The sequence below is a fragment of the Orcinus orca genome, chromosome 8, assembly GCF_937001465.1.
Source record: "Orcinus orca chromosome 8, mOrcOrc1.1, whole genome shotgun sequence".
Taxonomy (NCBI): domain Eukaryota; kingdom Metazoa; phylum Chordata; class Mammalia; order Artiodactyla; family Delphinidae; genus Orcinus; species Orcinus orca.
In genome coordinates, this window is record NC_064566.1 from 97,364,474 (window position 1) to 97,387,181 (window position 22,708).

The 22,708-nt window shown below is 38.7% G+C and overlaps 1 protein-coding gene across 6 annotated transcripts in view; it reads left to right on the plus strand.

The window, feature by feature from the left end:
• Window positions 1-9,534: 9,534 nt before the first annotated feature.
• Window positions 9,535-22,708, plus strand: part of TBCEL (tubulin folding cofactor E like) — an 81,185-nt gene continuing 68,011 nt past the window's right edge. For 5 of the 6 annotated variants that reach the window (XM_049713293.1, XM_049713288.1, XM_004280684.4 and 2 more), the window contains exon 1: window positions 9,535-9,733. The gene's annotated coding sequence lies outside the window, so the exon portion shown is untranslated. Of the gene's footprint in view, window positions 11,389-22,708 lie in introns of all 6 variants that reach the window. The other variant, XM_049713289.1, reaches the window with a different exon arrangement.

The window sequence follows — 22,708 nt, forward strand, 5'->3', positions numbered from 1 at the left end:
TCACGATTCGGTCTTGGTAGTTGTATATTTCTAGAAATTTATCCACTTGGGGAGATAAATTTATCCAATTTGTTGGCACATAATTGTTCATAGTAGTCTTTTATGATCCTATATATTTCTGATATTAGAAGTTTGTGTCTTCACTCATTTTTTCTTAGTCAAACCAGCTAAAGGTTTGTCAATTTTGTTTATCTTTTAAAAAAAAATCAGTTCTTAGTTTTCTGGATCTTTTCTATTATTTTTCTGGTCTCTATTTCACTTATTTCTGCTCTGATCCTTGTCAGTTCCCTCCTTGTGCTAACCTTGGGCTTAGTTGTTATTCTTTTGCTAATTCCTTGAGGTATAAGGTTAGGATGCCTATTTGAGACCTTTCTATTTTCTTAATATATGAATTTATCACTACAAACTTTCCTGTAAGAACTGCTTTTGCAGCATCCTATAGGTTTTAGTATATTGTGTTTTGATTTTCATTTACTTTGAGACATTTTAAAATTTCCTTTTGATTTTTTCTTTCACCCATTAGTTAGATGTTTAGGAGTGTGCTGTTTAGTTTACACATGCTTGTAAATTTTCAGTTTTCCTCTTGTTGTTGATTTCTAGTTTCACATAACTGTGGTTAGAAAAGATACTTGGTATGATTTTGATCTTAAATTTGCTAAGACTTGTTTTGCGGCAATGAAATCTACAAGACTTGATTAAAAAAACTGAGGAAGACACACACAAAAATGTAAAAATATCCTGTGTTCATGGATCAAAAGAGTCAATATTGTTAAAATGTCCTACTACCCAAGCCATCTATAGACTCCAAATAGCCAAAGCAACACTGAAAAAGAAGAACAAAGCTGGAGGCACCACAGGTCCTGATTTCAAACTATATTACAAAGCTATAATAATTACAACAATATGGTACTGGCATAAAAATAGACACATAGACCAACAGGACAGAATAAAGAGCCCAGAAATAACCCCCTGCACTTATGGCCAACTAATATTTGACAAGATAACCAAGAATATACAATGGGGAAAGGATAGTCTCTTCAACAAATGGTGTTGGGAAATCTGGATATACAGAAAAATGAAATTGGACCCCTATCTTACACCATACACAAAAATCAACTCAAACTGGATTAAAGACTTAAACATAAGACCTGATATTGTAAAACTCCTAGAAGAAAACATAGGAAAGAGGCTCCTTGACATTGATCTTGGCAATGATTTTTTTATGTTATAGCACAAGCACAAGCAACAAAATAAAAAAATCAACAAGTGGGACTACAATTAACTAAACAGCTTCTATACAGCAAAAGAAACAATGAACAAAATGAAAAGGCAACATACAGACTAAGACATTTGCAAACCACATATCAAATAAGAGGTTAATATTCAAAATTTAAAATAACTCATACAAATCAATAAACAAAAATCAAACAATCTGATTTAAAAATTGGCAGAAAACTTGAACAGGCATTTTTCCCAACGGACATCTATTTTTCCAAAGAAGACATCCAAATGAACAACAGGTACCTGGAAAGATACTCAACACCACTAATCATCAGGAAAATGCAAATCAAAATCACAATGAGATATCACCTAACATTTGTTAGAATGACTATTATCAAGAAGATAAGAGATAACAAGTGTTGGTGAGGATGTGAAGAAAAGGGAACCCCTGTGTACTGTTGGTGGGAATGTAAATTGGTTCAGCCACTAGGGAAAACAGTATGGAAATTCCTCAAAAAATTAAAAATCAAACTACCATATGATCCAGCAATCTCATTTCTGGGTATTTAGCCAAAGGAAATGAAAACAGGATATCAAAAAGATAGCTGCACTCCCATGTTCATTGCAGCATTATTCACAGTAGCAAAGATATGTAAACAACCTAAGTGTCTGTCGATGGATAAATGGATACAGAAGATGTGGTGTACATATACACAATGCAATATTATTCAGCCATGAAAAAGAAGGAAGTCCTGCATTTGCAACAGCATGGATGAAACTTGAGGGTGTTAGGCTAAATGAGATAAGCCAGACAGTGAAAGACAAATAATGTATGATATCACTTATATGTGGAGTTTGAAAAAGCCAAACTTGTAGTAGAAACAGAGAGTAAAATGTTGGTTACCAGGGGCTGGGGAGTCGGGGAATTAAGGAGATGTTATTTAAGGGTACTTAAACTTGCAACTAGAAGATGAATATGTTCTGGAGATCTAGTGCTCAGAAAAGTGATTATAGTCAACAATACTGTATTCTAAACTTTAAAGTTGCAAAGAGACTAAATCTTAACTGTCCTCACCACAAAAAAAGAAGTGATGGGCTTCCCTGGTGGCGCAGTGGTTGAGAGTCCGCCTGCCGATGCAGGGGACACGGGTTCGTGCCCCGGTCTGGGAAGATCCCACATGCCGCGGAGCAGCTGGGCCCGTGAGCCATGGCCGCTGAGCCTGCGCGTCCGGAGCTTGTGCTCCGCAACGGGAGAGGCCACAACAGTGAGAGGCCCGCGTACCGCAAAAAAAAAAAAAAAAGAAAAAGAAAAAAGAAGTGATAATTATGTGAGATGATGGCGGTGTTAGCTAACGCCATGATGGTAAGCATATTGCAATATATAAATGTATCAAATTAACACTTACACAATGTTGTATGTTATTATATCTCAATTAAAAACATCAATTAATGTAATCTGTCATATCAATGGACTAAAGAAATTAGAAAATATTTTAAACTGAATGATAATGCTGCATATCAAAACTATGGCAATCAACTAAAGCTGTATGTAGAGGCAAATATGTAGTTCTAAATGCATTAGAGAAAAGAAGAAAGTTAGAAAAAGAACAATAAATTATACCCAATAAGAGCAGAAGGAAGAAAATAATAAAGAAATAAGTAGAAAATAATAAAACAGGGAAAAGTATAACAGAGAGATTTAACAAAACCAGTAATTGATTTTCTCAGAAGACCAAAAAAACTGGTGAGATTAATCAAGGAAAAAGACATGGCACAAGTAACCATTACCTAGAATAAAAATGAGATGTCACTATAGGTCCTGTAGCTCTGACAAAGATAATAGGATATCATGAACAACTTTATGCTAATACATTTGAAAACTTAAACGGAGTGAACAAATTCCTGGAAAACTACAACTTAACTAAAATGGGTGTAAAGAAGAGTAGGAAAATTTGAATAATGCCTAACTATGAAATAAATTGAATCTGTAATTGAAAACTTTTCATATAAAAAACTCTAGGTCAAAATGGCTTTACCAGAGAACTCAAACAATCATCTAAGGAACAAATGATGCCAATATTACACAAATTTTTGCAGGGAATAGAAAAAGAGAGAATACTTTTTTTTTAATTTTTAAATTTAATTTTATTTTTTATACAGCAGGTTCTTATTAGTTATCTATTTTATACATATTAGTGTGTATATGTCAATCCCAATCTCCCAATTCATCCCACCACCACCACCACCCCCCGTCACTTTCCCCCCTTGGTGTCCATACGTTTGTTCTCTACACTTGTGTCTCTATTTCTGCCCTGCAAACTGGTTCATCTGTACCATTTTTCTAGGTTCCACATATATGCGTTAATATACGATATTTGTTTTTCTCTTTCTGACTTACTTCACTGAAAAAGAGAGAATACTTTTCAACTAATTTTATCAGACCAATAGGAAAAAGACAAACTCAGTAGAATAAAAGGACATATACTCTTCATGAAAGAGAATATCAATTGGCCAATAAGCATAGGAAGAGATACTCAACCACCTTATCATTAAGGAAATGCAAATTAAAACGAAATAAGACAGTACTACACAAGCATCAAAATGACTAAAATTAAAAAGACGCACAATACCAAGTATTGATAAAGACGTGGAACAATTGTAACTCGTACACTGCTGTCAGAAGTGTAAATTGGCACAGGCACTTTGGAAAACTGTTTGGCAGTATAATCCAAAGTTGCACTGCCCAATATAGTAGTAGTAATAGTACCACATTTTGTTATTGAACACTTAAGAGGTAGTAATAATAGTTAGTACCACATTTGGTTACTGAACACTTAAGCTGTGGATAGTACAAATTGTAATAGGGTAAAATACACACTGAATTTTGAAGATTCAATACATGAAAGAATGTAAAATGCCTAATTAATAATTTTCATATTGATGACATTAAAATGACATTTTGGATATATTGGAGTAATAAAGTACATGATTAATATTCATGTTTTAAGTTTTTAATGTGGCTACTAGAAAATTTTAAATTACATATGTGACTTGACTTGCACTATATTTCTACTAGACAGTGCTGATCTAGAGCTGTGACCCATCAATTTTACTCCTGAGTATATTCCCAACAGAAACGTGTATATATGTGCACTAAAAATTAAGTACAAGAATGTTCATAGCAGCATTATGCATAATAGTCAAAAGCCTGAAACAACCCAAACATCCTTCAATAGTGGAACAGATAAATAAATTGTGGTGGATTATAATATGAAATACTATTTAACAACAAAAATGAATAAACTTCAGCTATAGGCAACAATGTGGAAGATTCACCATGTTAAGTGAAGGAAGTCATCTCATTTGATTTCATTTATATAGTTTAAAAATGGAAAAATAAGCTACAATATTAGAAGAATAGTAGTTAACTTTGGGGAGAATGGTGGTGTAGTTACTGGGGGAAAACTTTGGGAAACTGGCCTTGTTCTATGACTTGACAGGCTGGTGGCTACATGGGTTTTTGCTTTGTGATAATTCATTGAACTGTTCATGTATGTACAGTTTTCTCTGTGTATATTATACACAGAGAAATATAAAAACTAAGAGGGTTTAGTGACGTTTCCAGCAATTTGTTACAAATGATCTTAATAAATGTAAAGCCTCCTTGATAATTAAGCTTCTTACGACTGATCCATTTATGCACATAGCAGAACTAATTGTTTTTTTTTAAGACCATATTCTGCCCAGTAAGAAAATCCTGATGCTTTCTAAATAGTTCTAGCTATGAGTCTCCAGGTTAAACTAAAAATATTTCTGCCTTTTGCTTGGTCATTAAGCTTGGCATGACAGTCTATTTCCTGACAGATACGTCAATAATGTTGACCAAAATAAAATACAGAATCTCACAACTGCAGCATTTAAAGCTGTAATGTAGGCTAAAAGTTTTTCGAGTAGTGATTTCTCTGGGAATCTCATGGAAACTATGGTACTTCCTCTTGAAAATATATACATGTAAAATATTATATGTATTCACCATGGTTGTTTATCCAATTCAGGTTATCAGACAGTTAAAGCTCTAAGGCAGAAAGAGATCAAGTGACATGGCTGGTTAGTGGGAAAACCAGGACTAGCATTGCAGACTCTCAATTTCGAAACCAGCCATTATTCTTTCAAGTGAAGCAGTTGTTTTTCTCTTCCCCTGTGTTCCCATTTGTGTACTGATGCTGTTCATACTGAATTCTCATATAATTCTGTCCTTATCCTTTTGCCTACTTGGGAGAGGTCTTCAGCTAAGAAGATGACTCCCTAAATCCCCTTTTAAATAATAGACATTTAACTGTCCTATATCACTGTTATTTGGGCATATGCATTATCTTTCCAACTACATTTTAGGGACGATGCCTTATCCGTCTTCGTTTTCCCCAAACCACCTAGCTAGGTGAAAGACATACATCCATTATAAAATAACCATTTGTTGAATTAGAAGAACATGCAAAAATCTGACTGAAACTTCCTGTTGAACTATAGCCCATCATTACTATGTCCCATTATTATGAACTCAGATTCTGGTGTCAGACTGACCTAAATATGAATTCAGCCTCTGCCATTTACTAACTGTATGTTGCTGGGTATATCACTTAACCTGAGTCTTACTTGGCAAATCTGATGGCACCAAATGTACTTCACAAAAATCATTGTAAGGGACTTCCCGAGTGGCACACTGGTTATGAATCTGCCTGCCAACGCAGGGGACACAGGTTCAAGCCCTGGTCCGGGAAGATCCCACATGCCACGGAGCAACTAAGCCCGTGCGCCACAACTACTGAGCTTGAGCTCTAGAGCCCGTGAGCCACAACTACTGAGCCTGTGTGCCACAACTACTGAAGCCCGCGCGCTTAGAGCTCATGCTCCACAACAAGAGAAGCCAACGCAATGAGAAGCCTGTGCACTGCAATGAAGAGTAGCCCCCGCTCGCCACAACTAGAGAGAAAGCCCATGCGCAGCAATGAAGACCCAATGCAGCCAAAAATAAATTAATTAATTAAAAAAGATCTTTGTGAGGATTAAAGGAAATAATCTATGTGAAATATCTCGAGCATGTTTGGCACATAATAAAAACTCAGAAAGTAGCTATGATTATTGTTATAGCATACTCAGCCCTGAATTAAAGAGCTGGATGGAGGACCGTAGACTTAGAATCTTAGAATTGGACTAGTTGACTAGTTAACTAGTCCAACTGATCCAGGAATTATTTATACACCATTCTAACAGATTTCCCCTTTGCTTAACCTATCCCATTCTTTGCTTAACCTATCCCAGTAACGGTGAATTCATTAGAACCCACTAAAGCACTCCAATTCTTCAGAAGTTCTTCCTTATTATTAGCTTGAACTATATGAAATTGCTGTTTGTAGGTCAAAACAATTAAATTACCAACAATTTCTACTAAAATGACCAGAAATTTGCCTTTCTGTTACTTTCTCTCATTTTACTTCCCTATCAACTGTCTCCTTGTCTATAACGGTCCTTTAGGGATAATAGGGAATCAACTGTGAACAAGATGGATCTAGCTCCTGCCTTCATTAAGGCTTATGTGCTAGTCAAGGAGACAAGAAAATAAGCAATTATATATAATTTTCAGTCTCAAGGAGGTGGAAGAATAATGTTTCAAGCAAAGGGTTCAGCGAAGCAAATTCCCAAAGAACTTACACATGAGGGCTTGAGAGTCTAGAGCAGCACTGCCCAAGAGAACTTTCTGTGATGATGAAAATAGTCTATACTGTCAGTGTCCAATATGATAGTCCTAGTCACATATAGCTACCGAGCACCTGAAATGTGGCTAGTGTTATGTGACTCAGGAAATGCAATTTTAATTCATTTAAATTTAAATAACCACATACGGCTAGTGCCTACCAGATTGAACAGGGCGGTGTAGAATAAGAGCAGACAGGGAAGAACACGATCACACATGAGTTTTAGAAAGATAATTCTGCCTATCTTGTGGAGATAGACCAGGGATAGGTAGAGACATTGATCTTGTCTTTAGGAGTTTGCACCATAAGGGGAGAGAAGGGAATGAAAGAAAAGTAAGTCAAGGATATCTCCAAGAAACATGGAAACACACACAGTCATCTCTCGATATCTGTGGGGGATTGTTCCAGGACCTTTGCAGACACCAAAATCCACAGATGCAGACACCAAAATCCATTTATATAAAATGGTGTAGTATTTGCAAATAACCCCCACACATCCTCCAGTATACTTTAAATCATCTCTAGATTACTTATATTACCTAATATAGTATAAGCGCTATGTAAATAGTGCCATGTAAATAGTTGCCTGTGCACAACAAATGCAAGTTTTGCTTTTTGGAACTTTCTGGAATTTTCTTTTTTCTGAATATTCTATTCTCTACCTGCAATTGGTTGAACCCGTGGATATCGAACCCCAGGGGTACGGAGGGCTGACTGTATCTAATCACGCCCAATCATATACATTACTCATATATGTAGTTATATACATTGTACACAGAATTTGTTAACAGTAATGACCCACATTTCTTGCCTTTTTTCCTAGTTGCTCACAGGACATCTAACTTCCTGCATATTTCTGGGTGTCCCCAAGGGTACCTGAGCTCACAAGTAAGTCTATCAGTAAAGTATCCAGGCAGCATCCGCCTCACTCTTCTTCCTCTGTGCGTAGTCTACTCAGCTCTTCTCATGATCCTTGCCACTGAGGCGACTTTAGATGTTGGTTATGCCAACAATCCTGATGCTTCCAAAGCCATCCATCCTAAGGTGCCAGAAAGATGCTCTGTTCTCTGAAGAAGGAGGAGGGAGGCCCCCACCTCAGCCCCACTGCTTGGCTCACCCTCCCCGTGATCCTCAGAACAGTTTCTTTTCTTTTCTTTTTTTTTTTTTTGCAGTACGCGGGCCTCTCACTGTTGTGGCCTCTCCCATTGCGGAGCACAGGCTCCGGATGCGCAGGCTCAGCGGCCATGGCTCACGGGCCCAGCCGCTCCGCGGCATGTGGGATCTTCCCGGACGGGGGCACGAACCTGTGTCCCCTGCATCGGCAGGAGGACTCTCAACCACTGCGCCAACAGGGAAGCCCCAGAACAGTTTCTTTAATCATCTCTTTCAGGCTTTTTTTTTTTTTTTCCGAATTTCCCTAAGCCCTAACAATGGGACAAATCAAAACAAAATACAATAAGAGAAGTCAGTCCCCAGGAACTGCCACTGAGTCCCTTGTAAAGAATTTTGTCTTCCCCACTCTATGAACCAATAAATACACGTGCATGCACATCACAACTCCTCACCTGCTCCCTGACACACACTACACGAAAGCACACACAACTTATGCACGTCGACCTTGTCAACTCCTAGCTCTTCAGCTAGAATATCCTTATAAGGCTGAATTCTCTTCAGGATCAGCCAGCATCATCCCTATTTCATGTACATTCCTGCAAAAGAAATGGTCAAAGAAGTACTAAGCAATCACAGCTAAACAGTAAGACATAACATGTATGGAGCTGGAGCAACAGTATGGCATAATGTGAAATGCATGGATTTGACTTTCGTGCCAGATTGACCTGAATTCCAATCTCAGCCTGGTAATTTTTACTAATGGTCTTGGGCAGATCACTTAACCTCTATGAAGTTCAGTTTTTAATTCTATAAAATACCTACTTTGGGAAGGTGGTAAAAATTAGAAGTAGCATATGTACAGTGCCTGTTATCTGGAAGGGGCTCAATAAGGGGAAGATGCTATTACTACGAAGGTGTTGGAGCACCAAAAGCTCAGGATGCCACAGGCCCTGTGAAGAGGACACAGAATGAAGGCCAGAGTGCTACTGCATCCTTACACAAAAGCATCTTGGGACTGTATTAGATTACAGCCTAGAGCTCGCTATTGAGGACACTGAAGACAGAGACAGTAAGTGAATTGATCAGGGTCACACGGCAAACTAGTGACAGAATCAGGACAAAATCCTAAGTAAGTCTGGAAGGTTCAACTTAATGCTCCTTTTCTGTAAGACAGCACCCTCGCAGAGGCCCGGGCTCTGCTCTGACCTGCCCCTATTCCACTCTGATTTGACAATTTGTGCTCATCCTTTGCACCCAGGGTGTCCCCTCATGACGGGCAAGAGAAAGAGCAGATGAGGTGTGTTTCTAGGGTCGACCAGGCCGGCACAGACATCCCCGTCGCCATGGCAACCCCAGCTCGGTCGGGGAGGACCCGCTTCTCCGGCGCCCCCTCCCATTACGCAGCGGACGTGACACGTGCGACGGGGTCACGTGTTGTTGTTGGGCCGGGAAAGCTGCTTCCGGGTCAATGCAGGACACTGGGCTCCGGCGGCCGGAGTGGGGGACGAGGTGAAGCGGATCCGGTCTGCAGCCGGCCGGGAGGAGGCCGGAGGCTGAGTGGCGGCCACGGCTGCGGCCGGGAGGGGGGAGGAGAGGCGCAGCCCGAGGAGCCGCCGCAGCAGCTCCCCCGCCTCCCGGGCTGAGGGGTGAGTGGAGCCCGGGCTTGCCGGCTCCGCCGGGTTCTCGAGGCCCGAGGGGCTCCCCTCCGGAGCCGGGGTGCCGTACGAGGAAACAGCGGGAAGAAGTCGGAGCGGGACGAGGCCTGCGTGGGCGAAGGGGAGGATGGGACATCTGCCCGGTCGGAGGGAAGATGGGGCCGGGCCTGGGCTGAGGCGGCGCGGGGAGGGCCTGGGCTGGGAGAGGGAGTCGGGGCCCGGGTTGGAGGAGGGTGTCTGGGGGGAGCCTGTCCGAATTCCTGAGAATCCGGACTAATCACTGTGCCCCGGGGGCATGGGGGATGAGGAGATGCCCCCTGGCTGGTAGGAGATGGAGACGACTCGGGGGCTGCTGGGGAAATAGGAAACTTGCCTCTGAACCACTGAAGCAAAAAAAAAAAAATCAAAAAATCAAAAATAAAATAAAGGACGTTTCCCGAGGGAGGTTTGGTGGGGCAAGGAGCGGACTGGCATTCCCAGGCTCTTGGGACTCTAGGCCTGACCCTTCCGGGGGCTGGTAGAAGGATGCGGTAGTTTAATAAGGACTTTTGGGAGAATCATTTTGCCCCCAAGACAATTAACTGACAGTAAGGCGCTTGGAGTAGGATGGGGCCTGGGAGGAGGGTGCCCCGTCCTGGGATCTGGGAAAGGGGGAGGGTAAGAATCTGTGAGGAGCTTCATTCTTCGCTGAGAATGGGGAGTACAGAGTACAAGGTCCTCTTCTAGGGAGACATACTGGGAATTGGTGAAGTGAGAAGGAGATTTAATACTGTCTTCTCTTGGGGCACAGTGTTCTAGAAGTTGTAGTTCAGGAAAGTTGGTTGGAAGACTAGAACTGTTTATAGTCAGTGGAGGAAGGAGGAGCTCTACTCTGAAGGTTGCTAAGCTACCAGAAGCTTGTAGGCACCGCCTAGGTCTGTTGTTTGGGGAAGTTAGCAGTTCTTTCAGGTCCAGATACACGTTTAGTTGAGGCATGTCCCCATTCTTTTTATGCTGCCCTGGAGCTCTTAAATTGGTTTCCACGAGTCCATCTTGAGCTAAGAGATTATGTGTAGGTTCGGAGGACTAATGAAGACATTCAGCCTTTGAGTCCTGAGGCATTTGACCTAAATCTCTAGGGTAGGGGCTTTCAAACTTTTTGCTCCATAGTTAGAAGTACATTTTACATCATGATCTAGTACATACCGACAAAAGTTTCACAAAGCAGTATTTACCCTTGTTACTTATGATGCATACTGATCATTTCTATTATTCATTCTTTTCCATTAAAAAATGCTGACTAAATCCACTAAATTGTTATGTGGGTCACAAGTTGCAGTTTGGCAGGCACTCTCGCCAAGGCACATTTCTTTGGCTTCAATTAGTGTCTTCATGTATGTTTCTAGAGAGCAAGGATGATTACAAGGAGATGGATGGGAGGTAGAGTGGAGCCCACCTGGTGCGACGGACTGCTTCATTTGTTTACATATTTATAAGGGGTAGCAAATTGTACCATAATCTTAACCTTTGATAGCTTAATGTTGCCTGATCATTTGTGAAATTTTTGAAATAAGTGTGTGCTTTAATTTTCTCTATCCTTTGCTGGGTCTGAGAAATATGAGAGGCCTAGTTCCATATAGTTGATTCATCCCTACAGCATCTTTAAGGTAATTTTATTTTAATCTTACAGTGTTAATACACTAATTTTGCTTTTCTGCTGTTTAAAAAATCTCAAGCTGAAACCCATACTTCCTTACTCCAATAATTAATGTATGGTATACTTTTTCTACATGATTAAAGGTGCAGGTTCATGGCTTTAGTAACTTAATCATAAACTTAAGTGTAACTTTGATTCAGTTAACATCTTAATTCCCCCCATAAAAATGGCGTTTTCGTCTGTTTATAAAATAGGTGAGGTCCTTGTATGAGTGGTAGTATAATAAATGTTAATGAGTGTTGGTAAACAAAGTGAGAGGCCTTCATGTGTTGCCATGTTTAAAGTCCTTTTAAAAGTTGTCACACAGCCTGTTGTTACAGGGCGTTGAGTGTCAAATGATGTTGCCTGACTTCAGTAGGTACATTTATAGGGTGTATTTAAGACCAGTTTAATAGTTTTAGTTTTTGTTGAGGATGGCTTTGTATTATTTGGAACATGGAATTCAAAGGCACAGCCATTAGGAAAGTATTGCCCAAATTAAAGTTTACCAGTGGGACCACATTCTTGATTAGATGCCTTATGAAAGCACTCTTATTATCTTCAAACTTTGTGTGTTATAAAATATATCTTTCTTACCTTTAACTATTGACTATGTCTTGGTTACTGATGAGAGGGGCTGTGCTGGCATGTATCAGCCGTCCTTTAAAAATTACCTTCTAATCAGGTAAATATTTGTTTTAAAATATTTCTCTTTAAAGAATGTTTTAAAAGTTTTCTTTTTGTGGTAGGTGTTTGGGACATTAAGGAAGATTCTCATTAATTTCATTTTTCTGGGAATCACGTGTACCTGTCAATAAACAGTTGTGGAGAATTTACCCTGAGTGATTGTGTGTGCTTTTTTATAGTTTTCATTTCTTCTCTTGAACCTCAGACTCTTTAAGTATTTCCACTTATAGCAGGCTCTTTTCCCTTTCTAATATTTGCTTCCAAACTGCTGTGGGTTTGGAAATTAGACGCTTACCTTTGTTAGAACTTTGCGTAGAATGAGATTATATAGCTCTGAATAATGTTCTTTCATTTATATATATGTTAAATACAATATATATATAAATACTTTTTTTTTAGTGTATCAACTATGTGACATGTATTTTGGCTGCTCAGAGACCTGTTAGCTGACATCTTAGTCGTGGGCTGTGTTTTAAATAAGTGAACTCTGTATATTTTGGGCCTAGTTGGCTGTACAGAAAAAGTTGTAAAGAGTAATACAAAACTGATAGTAATACAGTTTGGACTTAAGCGGTGAAGAAATCATTTAGCTGTGATTGTTGCCTTTGCCCTGCATGCAATTCATTGTTGAGGTACCGTTCTCCCCTTTTTCTTTGCCACTACTGTGTTCTAGCTTTTACCTCTTTGGGATTGGAATGCTAACAGCCTAACTGTTCCCGTTCTCCATCTGCTTGACCTTGCATAGCTTCATCAGAGTACTCTGCCAAAGAATATTGCTGTCATTTATAATTTCCCTCTTCAAAAACCATTAGCGGTTTCCCAGTGCCAGCACTGAATAAAGCCCATAGTGTTTAGTTTGACGTTGAGGGCATTCTACAGCCTCTACTTTTTACTGACATTATTTTTGCATTCCTAAATGCAGATCCTCTGCTCCTGCCAAGCTGTCTACTCGTCGTACCTTCCTTTGTATGTAACATTATTCCTGAGAGTCTGTGGGAAGCATGTTCCCTTTCTTCATGAAATCCTACTCATCTTCATTTCATTACAGATGATCCTTCTTCCTTGAAGTCTCTCTTGCCGTTTTGTTTATATTGCTTTTCCTGTATTGCTTTGTATTTACTGTTTGTGTATCTTGTTCCTGTCTCTTTTAGATTGTAAACTCATGGAGACAGAAGCTCAAATATACGCAGATCTCTAGGACATCTAGCACACGTTTTATCACAGGATAGTTCATGGTGATCAGAATGAACTATGATCAAGTGAATCAGAATTGATTGAACTAATGGTTAAAATTGTGGATCTCTGGAAGTTCTGCCCTAGACTTACTGAATCAGAATCTAGGAATCTGCCCAGGTGATTCTAATGTACAGTAAAACTTGAGAATTGCTGACCTAGCTGTGATGCTTTAAAATACAGTAGGTACACATACAGTTTTTTTAGCAAATGATGTAAATGAACTGAGCAGTTTCAGTTCAGCATATTGGTTTAATTTGAGGGCTTTGGAGTCACGCAGCCTAGATTTGAATCTTCTTCCACTCACTAGCCATCTGACTAGCCTCTCTTTGCTTTAGTTTTCCGATGTGTAAAATGGGGTTAATAATAGTACCTTTTATAAAGGTGTTGTGAGAATTGAATGATATCACATAAAAAACAACATACTACAAGGTAAATAGTGAACTCAATAGATATTTTCTGCTTTTGTCATGATGATCATGGTAACAAGGCTCATCAAAGTAATGAAACTTGAGAACAGATTGTGTCGGTCATTGTTAAGCAAATTGCTCGTGTTTTCAAGAATTTAGGCTTAACATTTATTTTCCATTTTAGACATAACAGTTGGTGGACCTATATGGTGTTTAGGTTTAAATTCATAAAAATGTGTTTTGCCTTCTTTAGAAGGATTGGTACCAAATTAACATGTTAGATTTCCCCCCCACCCTTCATTTCCCTGAAGGATAAAGTGCAGACTTGGAAACAGAGGACCTTAGCCTCTTGCCATCTGGTCCTGCAGGCCCATCTTCATCTCCCAGCCCTTCTCCCTCACACTCCACACCAGCCACACTGCATTTCTCACTTTCACTTATTTGTGCCTTTCCCCCTTATTTTTCATCTAGGAATTCCTGTGACCTCTTTTAAGACTCAGGTTTATGTGTGGCTGACCTTCTTGAAGAGAGTCACTCCCTTGGTGTTCTCAAAGTGCTTTGTCCATACTTACGTATTACCCTTGTGTACATTGGTCTTCTTTTTGGAGGGAAAAGGACTTAGTCCTGGCCTATGGTCCCAGTACATTGTATATAATTAGTCTACCTCCGCTAGAAGCAGAAGGTGCCTGGGGGTTATTTGACTCATAAGCTCTCCCATTTTTCTGGACTTTCCTACTCAGTTTTCATAATAATAACTACAATTTATTGACCACTTGCTAGGCCAGGTGCAGCTAGATGCTTTAAACGCTTTTTTTTTTCATTTAAACTTCACAATGACTCTATGAAATAGCTATTAATAGTTTCATTTTACAAATGAGAGAGCAGGCGTAGAGAGGTAAATAACTTGCTCAAATTTCAGTGCAGATTCATAACTGAACTCAGGTTGAATTAGGAGAGTTAAACAGATGCCACACCTCCATAACTCAGGACTCTGGCTATATGAAACTTTCACTAATCATTCGTTAATGGTCCTTAGGAATGTGATCTATTACTAGTACTGTTGAGAAAAGGCTTCAACGAAAATTCCTCTTAGATTAATGCTTTTCCAGTGATTTGCAAAGTTTCTTTCCATCTGTAATACCTCTCACTGGTTTTCGTGGTTTTCATGTCACTGTCAGAAAATACTGCTTCATATTTATTCAAAGTAAAAATTCACTTTTTTGTTCAGCCGACAGATATTTGTTGCCATGCGCCTGACACTGCTTCGTACCATGCCGAACTGGACTGACAGGTCCCTGCTTTTGTGGGACTTCGGTTCTGGGTGGAGTTTATCACTAAATTAATAGATGGGGATAAGTGCTGTCAAGAATGAAAGAGGGTGAGGTGATAAGTGATTGCCGGTGGCAGTGGCGCCATTTTTAATGGGCTGGTTAGAGGCGGCTTCCCTGAGAAGGTAACATTTGTGCTTACATTTATTTGAGGCTCAAATGCTGAGATGAAGCCAGCTAAGCCAAGAGCCAGGAAAAGGGCATTCCTGTAAAAGCCTTAAGAGGGGGAATCAGCTTGGCAGGTTTGAGAAGTAGAAAGCCATGCTGGCTGAAACCTAGTGGGCTAAGAAAAGGGTGGGAGGAGGTAAGTTTAGAGAAGTAAGCACAGAACAGATAAAATGAAGCCCCGAAGGCTATGATAAAGATTTGGATTTTATTCTGAGTGTGAAGGGAAGCTTTTGGACAGTTTAAAGGACATGATTTGACTTAGATTTTGAAAAGATCACTTGGATGATCTTGGAGAATGAATTATATGGTCATGAGTGACCTGGGAGGAAGCTATTGCAACAGTCCTAGCGAGAGGTTGATGGAGGCTTAACCCAGAGTAAAGTAGAGGAAATGGCAAGAATTGGGCAGAATTGGGGTGTTTTAGAGGTTGGTTAATTACAGGGATGTGAGAGGAAGAGAAAAATGTAACTCTGGAGGTGGGGACTTGGTGGAGGAGGAAGCAGTTTTGAGGAGGGAATTAAGAATTCTGCTTTTGCCTCCCGTGTGCCTCTCTCCGATGATACACCCCCACCCTCCAAGGGTACCACAGTTCTGAATTTTGTGTTTATTCTCTGACTTTTCTTTACAGTTATCACCTATGTATGTAACGCTAAACAATACGATGATTAATCTTCTATTTTTTTGATTTTGTTTAAGTGGGATTGTGCTGTATATATTCTTGTGATTATTTTATCCATTTAACGGTGTTTTTAAAAGTCATTCACGTTGATGAGGAAGCAGTCATAGCAAATGTCAAGTATTATGTGTTGTTGCTGTGGAAACATTTCATTTTATGAATATAATGCAATGTATCCAATTGCCTGTTCTTGCAAGTAAGGGCATTTTTTTTGGTCAGGATTTTTGTAATTTCAAACAATACCGTTGCTGTGGACATTCTTGTACTTTTCTCCTGGTGCACATTACAAGTTCCGGTAGAGTTTACACTGAGAAGGAGGATTTCTGGGTCACAGGGAATGTGCATCTTCAGCTTCACTAGACAATGATGAATGGTTTTCCAAGGTATTTGTACTCTCACTAGCAATAGAAGAGTTCCTATTCTTCCACATTTTCTCTAGCACTTGGTATTGTCAGAATTTTTAAGTTTTGCTAATTTATATAAAATGATAGTTTGTTGAGATTTTAATTTCTGTTTCTGAATTATTGAACTTGAACATCTTTTACATATATTTATCAGTCTTTTGAATTTTATCTTCTGTTAAATACTTGTTCATGTCTTTTCCATTTTTCTATTGAGTTGTTTGCCTTTTTCTTATTGGTTTTAGGAGTTCCCCCATGTTAGTTACATGTGTTGCAATTATCTTCCAGTTTTTGGCTTGTCTCTTTCTGTGTTTAAAGTCTTTTGATGATCAAAAGTTTTTCATTTGACTTCTCCTTTATGGTTCCTTTTTGCATTTTGCTTATGAAATATTTCCCTAAATCAAGATCTTAGAGCTCTTTTCCTATTTAAAAAAAAATAACTATTTTCTTCTCATAGGAATAAAGTTTGCTTTCCACATTTTAGCTGGATTGAATTTTTCTGTGTTGTGAGATGAGGATTCCCTTTCATTTTTCCCAGATTTATGTTCACTTGTCCTGGGACAGTTCTTGTGTAGTTTAACCTTTTCTTACTGATGTCTATGATGCTTGCAGGTACATTTACATAGACCTGTTTCTGGGCTCTCTTTTCAATTCCACTGATCTATTTTTTTTTCCTCCAGAGTTTTCTTTACAAAGTACAGTTGATTCTTGTTATTCATGGTACTTATGTAAAGTTGCCGTGAACACCAAATTAGTGAATATGGAACCATTGCTCCCAGGGGAAATGTAGGGTTAGGGTCCTGCCAGTCATTGCACACAACATTTTTGTCAAGTGATCAATACCTGACTTTTTTTTTTTTTTTTAAAACATCTTTATTGGAGTATAATTGCTTTACAATGGTGTGTTAGTTTCTGCTGTATAACAAAGTGAATCAGCTATATGTATACATATATCCCCATATCTCCTCCCTCTTGCATCTCCCTCCCTCCCTCCCTCCCTATCCCACCCCTCTAGTGGACGCAAAGCACTGAGCTGATCTCCTCCCTGTGCTATGCGGCTGCTTCCCACTAGCTAGCTATTTTACATTTGGTAGTGTATATATGTAAAATGATTCTGAAGAACCTAAGGGCAGGACAGGAATAAAGACGCAGATGTGGAGAATGGACTTGAGGACATGGGGAGGGGGAAGGGTAAGCTGGGATGAAGTCAGAGAGTGGCATGGACATATATACACTGACTTTGTTTTATATGTGTTTCTGTTTAAAGACACCTTATTCAGTATATATTGTTGATTCATTAACTTTGGATTCATAGTGAACAGCACTATAGTTAGATAGAATAAATCTCATCTAACACCTATTTTCTCCATAAGGCACATCACAACCTTCCTGTGGTTAGGGACACAGCATCGCACTGAGGGGCCTTTTTCAATAGTAAAATCAACAAAAAGGCACAAAAATATGAAAAACCTGGCACTGAATAGACCGTGAAAAGGACACTTGTTTACAGTATGAGAGCTGAAACAAGAAGGCAGAGCGACGCCTTGTTCTGTCTCAGCTGGAAATGTACACGTCTGTCAGGTGACTCAAAGTTTTTCTTACTCTGCAAGTATCTGCAAATGACTGTGAAAACGTTGCAAGTATTGATTTTGGGGTTACAAATTAATTTGAGTAGGTGAATTTGCAAATAAAGAATTTGCTAATAATGAGGCTCAACTGTATTATGAAATCTGGGGAGGCAGTTTTTCAGGAACTTTAGCACTCTCCCTTCCCTCTTATGCTTAGACATATATTTATAACATTTTATTTTAAAATAATGATTTAATGCAGTGAATTTCTCAAATACTAAGTTCTGGTTGACGGGTGCCATTATCTTAATGAAGATAGGTCATTTTTGAGAATATTTTTATTATATTTATAACATGGTATTGTTATTTAGTTATAGGTAAGTGAAAAAAGAATTTTAGGAAAGAATCATGATTCTTAAAATGTTGGAAACAGGTCTAGATTATTAAACCCTTATTATTGTGACTTATATGAGGATCATATTTTCTCATAGGTACTATTAGTAACTTAAGGCATACATTTTACAAAGGCAAGTCCCTTTGGAGATTGTAGTTTAAATGTTAACTCTATTAATCCCTCATCCATTAGTGACATTTTTCCATGTGAACACCAGTAAAGGAATCCAAGAAAAATGTAAGATTGTATACATTATAAATCATATCTCGTACAAAATGCATTTATTGAGACCTGGCTAATTTATCCCTCACTTTTTAAGATCCTTAAGTGAATTGTTGGCATTAATTTGATAACTGTGCTGAGGGAGTAAGAATCAGACATTTTGGACTTGACCTGTATTTATCTTTTTTTTTTTTTTTTTTTTAGTGTAACATATTTTATTTATTCCCTATTTTTTGAAGTATTTTTATTGTGGTAAAAAATATATAACATGTACCATTTTAACCAATTTTAAATGTACAGATCAGTGGCATTAAGTACAGTCACATTGCTGTACCACCATCACCACTGTCCATCTCTAGAACTTTTTTGTCCCCAAACTGAAACTCTGTACCCATTAATCAATAACTCCCTGTTCCCCACTCTCCCCAGCCCCTGGCACCTATCATTCTACTTTCTGTCTCTGTGAATGTGACTACTCTGGATGCTGCATTTAAGTGGAATCGCATAGGATTTGTCCTTTTGTGTTTGGCATACTTCACTTAGTGTTATGTCTTCAAGGTTCAGCCATGTTGTAGCATGTGTCAGAATTGCCTTTTCAAAGCTGAGTAGTATTCCATTGTATGTACATACTACGTTTTGCTTATCCATTCATCTGCCTATGGATATTTGGATTGTTTCCATCCTTTGGCTATTGTGAATAATGCTGCTATGAATATTGGTGTACAAATAGCTATTCAAGTCCCTGCTTTCAGTTCTTTTGGTATACACCTAGAAGTGGGATTTCTGGGTCATATGGTAAATCCACGTTTAATCTTTTGAGGCACTGTCACACTGTTTCCTACAGCAGCTGCTCCATTCTACAGTCTCACCAGCAATGCGCATGTATTCCTCTTTAGTTACTACACTGTGCCTGTTGGTCTGAAGTATGGCAGAAATTATTAACTCTTGCATATAAGACATATAGTATAGTATAGATACCAAAGTTATATATTCAGTATTAAGTCTACTGTGGCTGTAGTTTTTGCAGAAGAATTTAGCTTGTGCTCAGAAGCAAGTATTTCTGGCTCTGTTACTGATTCATTGCCCTGCCATGTGATCTCTTACTTTTGGAACCCCCATGGAGAGGTAGACATAATTAGTAATTCAGTGGTGGCTATGATGCATTTTTGTTTGTAACTACTCTGATCTGAGTTTATTAATACACCTGCTTTTCATACTTTATAAAATACATTTGATATGCACAATCAGAAATGATTAGAAAACTCACTGATTAGCATATTCATTGAGTGCCAATTATGTTCAAAGTTCCAGTCCATGATAGAAAGAAGCATTGTGATATGGTTCTTACCCTCAAGAGCTATACAGTCTAAAGATATTAAACAAACAAAAGAAAATCACAACACTATGCATGAGTTAATAATGGGACAAAAATGAAAAGAATCCATGCCAATATGTGATTGATTAATTGCCCACTGAATATTTTAGGCAATAAATATTTACCATGAGCTCAGCTCAAAGGAAACAGATCATTATGGCAGGAGGTATCTGAAAAGGCTTCATCTCCGAAGTATATTCTGAGTAGGGCCTTGAAGGATGCATAAAATTTAGACAGGTGGAGAAGGGAAGATCTTCTAGTTAAGGAGGAGTGACATTATAAATGTCAGACATTTTACTGCCTGAATCATTAATTGGCATTAATTAGCATAGGCCCAGGACCAAAAAATATTAGATCAAATCTATTTAGCAAAATTTGTAAATAAGTCCCCAGCCCTACATTAATGCTGCCATGCTCACTGGGTGGTGATGGGAGTAGTAACAGTGGTAGCAGTAGCAGTAGGAGTAATAGTAAGCCAGTATTTAGTGAGTGCTCTCCATGTGCCAAGCACTGAATGAAACCTGTTTTACCCATGTTATCTCTTTTCATTCAGCAACCCTATGAGCTAGGGGTTAGGGGCTATCCGTTACCCCTTTTATAAGTGAGGCAGTGGAGACTTAGAAACCAAAGTAACCTCCTTGTAGTCAAATGGAGTGGTGGAGTCAGTCATGATTTACATCCCGGCAGTTTGGTTCTAGAACCAGTACTTATTACCACTAGGCAGTATCACCATAGGGCAGTAATACTACTATAGCACTAAATATGGAAAGGGCTAGTGAATTTTTTTAATAACCTGTAAACTCTGGCAACCTCTCTGTGTGGCTGACATTTACATTCTGGCAATTCTTCGCTGTGAGCCAGAATGGTCTGTAAACTCTAGAAGGCTGCAGGGTGATGAACTAGTAGTCCGTTCCTAATGAGGCCTTGCTTTAACTTGATAGCCTCTGTAGTTACTCACAAGTAGAGATGATGGGGTAATCTGTTCTATAAACAGCTGAGTTTATAGAACAGATTGACCTTAAACTTGTGTATTCACAGCTGAAAGATAGCATGTGTATACAATTTTCTCCTGATGAAAACCAATCCATTCAAGAAACTAATATTTACTGCTTTTTGGCAGGAAAGGGAAGTTGAGAATATTTTTCCCCCTTTGGTGACTAGACCAATCGGTACTGCTGCTTAGCTTTGTGGTTCAGCTACCTTGACATGGTTACAAGAGGTATTTCGGCTGTAATGATTTTCATAAATTTTAATAAGTTGTATTTCTGTGATTTGTGCATGATGCTACATACTGTTGACATGAATTTTTTTTTTTTTCCTTCAGTGAAGACAGCATGGCTCAACAGATTAGGGATACGGAAAGTATAACTTAGCATGCTGGTTGGGCCTCGGAAACCCGAGCAAGTCACCTCAGTATCATGTCCTGTAAATAGAGATAAGTGTCAGTTTGGCTGTTTCAGAAGATGGTTGTGGAAAATTACTAGTCTTTCAAATGATTGTTAATCTCAGTCTGGGGACACTCGGCTTTTGGGGAGCATCGATTCAAGAGTAAATATTTCTACTCCTGAATTTTGAGTAAGTGCAACATAAAAGCCTTGAGATTTTCCCAAATTGAATCTGGGCCACATAGAAAGGTAGGGATGGATGCAGACTTGTTTGGGAAGGGGTTGGGAAGGGGGATAAGGGTGGACTCTCCTTGGAATTTATTGAAGTAAGGGGTGTGGTGAATATTAAAGTTTTTATGTTGTGATTGCTGAAAGTTGGTGGAAAGTGCTTGTCTGCATTCTAAAATGCCTAATTTCATAGGGATATAGACAATTGGTGTAAGCCAACACTTCTGGACAGTTAGATGCTACAGGAATTAAGAAAGAAGTTCTTAGAAATATTTTCACACAAAGAGGTACTTACATCTAAATAGCAGTATTTTTTTAAATTTTTTTCCTCTCAAATACTTTCTCATCAAAATAATAAAATTCTTGGGCTAGTGCATTTGGATCAGAAATTTTGAGTGCTACGTAGAATAGACTACTAGCGTGAGAATCAGTCCTGTTTGCTAATTTGCAGTTGTGGATGAGAAAACTTTGCCTTTTGTCCAACATCAAATGTGCCTTGTATGCAGTATAGTTCTTTAGTAGAAAATACAGACAGCTGTGGGGCTGTACTCACTGATAACGTAGAGTCACAGTTTTAGATATTTTGGTGCCACTAATATAATGAAATAAAGGATTTGGATTAGATATTTTAATACCTGTGGTACGTTTAAGGAGAAGCATAGTGCTGTGATAAGTGAAGAGGGTAACAGTGCCCTACTAATAGCCCAATTCAAGGACTGACCAGGAGTCTGAATTCACATTTCATTTGGCAATGTTGGATTTAAAAAAAAAAAAAAAATTTTTTTTAATTAAAAAAAAAATCTACCAAGAAAAGTTGATGTGCTACATTATTTCACTTGGATATAGTTTAGTATACAGTTGAGAAGGAGACTGAGAAATAGGGTGGTTCATAGTAGGGTGTGAAATCATGGTGGTGTGGTATGTTATGATAATGGACTTATCAGCTATGCTCAAGTTTTGCACTTGGCATACTCAGAGTCAATTTGTGAATTAGTAAACTATAATTCTACAGAAGAGTTCTGAAAGGTTATTAGAACTAATTTATTTTCCTTACTTTTCATCCCAAGAAGGCATCCACTTAGGTATATTACATAATGCTCAAGGAGGTAACCGAGATAGAATTGCAGGTATGTGTACTTTATGATAAGTGAAGGTAGAAGTGCCATACAGAATGAGACTGTCTAGCCTAAGTATGTTGACTTGGACAATGTCTTTA